This window comes from Olea europaea, unplaced genomic scaffold (genome assembly GCF_002742605.1).
Source record: "Olea europaea var. sylvestris unplaced genomic scaffold, O_europaea_v1 scaffold5426, whole genome shotgun sequence".
Classification (NCBI taxonomy): domain Eukaryota; kingdom Viridiplantae; phylum Streptophyta; class Magnoliopsida; order Lamiales; family Oleaceae; genus Olea; species Olea europaea.
Window position 1 is genome coordinate 1 of NW_019263754.1, and position 1,428 is coordinate 1,428.

Consider the following 1,428-nt stretch of genomic DNA (forward strand, 5'->3'; position numbering starts at 1 on the left):
AAACAGGAAAAATTAACTTTGAAAGGGTGAAAAACACTGCTAGTCACTGAACAAATAGTGTTTCATGTTAGACATCAAACCTTTTTTTGTTAGGCATTCAACTTTCATTTTGTTTCCATTTAGGCACTTTTCTACTCATGTTTGTTGGATTAACACAAAAGATGATGTGGCATGAAAATTCACAGGTGCATTTTTTTTGTTGCCGAACTAGGCAAAAAGGTGTGTTGTTAGAAACCACTCCTTTTCCCCCTTCTTTCCTTGTTTTGTTTCTTCATAAAAGAGCATTTGAAAAGCACGGCTTGTTCAACAATACAATTTTTTGCCTAGCTAGACAATAATAAAAATTATGCACTAACGTACTTTCCAGGCCATATCATCATTGCCATTACCATGCACTTTAGTTCAGTAGAATTACCCAAAATGAGACAAAAATGAAAATTGAGTGACTACCTTGGAAAAGAAGACAGTTCAGTGCTAAAGTGAAAGAATGTTGTAAGTTGGCTGACAGCAGTGCTTTTAACCCAGCTTCGAAAAGATCATTGAACAAGTTTTAAGTTGGTTTCTATGACTCACATGATTGACTTCAATGTTCTCATGGATGTGATGAACATTATGCATAGACCTCAAATTCCTCTCGTTCTCGACTGGAGCTAACAACTCTTGGCTATAAACAAAATTCAAAAGAGATGTGAGAGAGAGGATAAAATGCATGTGTTTTACATACATGGCGTGCAGAGAAATTTCAGTGATAGCTGTGATGCATAAGTGCTTTATTCTACTTGGCATCATCATAAGACGTATAATACCTCAAAGGATCCTTTAAGACAAGAAGCTGCCAACACATTGGACATTCTTTGCTTCTCTGTGACCTAAAAAAGAATTGAAATTTATTCAATTAAAATTAGAAACAAACAGAGCAAGCAAAACCATAAAGGTGCTGGTTGTGCAGTGCATCTATAGAAGTACAAGGAAAGGTGCAGGAAGAGAGTTTCTAATATTTAAACATGAACAAGGTAAAAATAGGAAAACCTACCATTCAAGGATACACTGTAAATGAAACTCATGCTTACACTTGGTGACCTGGCATAACAGAAAAATGAAATAAATACATCTTTATTACAAGAGTTACTTCATATTTGTCCTGAAATCCATTAAGTTTGATCATCGCCAAATAAACTCACAAAAGCGTTAATAGAACCCCACAACCGACCTAACTGTATGCATCAAATAGCACAGACAATTAAAAGAAAATTCTGAACAGTATCTTAAGGAATTGGAATCAGCCATATTGGGAAACAAGATTGCTAGAAAACACAGTATGAATAATCAGAATTTTGGTAGAGACGCTGACAAATTAGTGCATTTAGTAGGGACTATCTTTTCCTGCCAGCTAAAAAAATCCATAACTCATGACAACCCTATCCCCAA

The 1,428-nt window shown here is 35.3% G+C and overlaps 1 long non-coding RNA gene across 1 annotated transcript; it reads right to left on the bottom strand.

Annotated features, from left to right (window-relative positions):
- Positions 1–6: 6 nt before the first annotated feature.
- On the bottom strand, positions 7–1,422 carry LOC111388983. The gene is made up of 3 exons (XR_002701661.1): positions 1,034–1,422; positions 807–869; positions 7–664 (listed from the first exon to the last, which is right to left on the bottom strand). It is a non-coding gene; the product is annotated as an uncharacterized LOC111388983 (long non-coding RNA).
- Between the last annotated feature and the right edge of the window lie 6 nt (positions 1,423–1,428).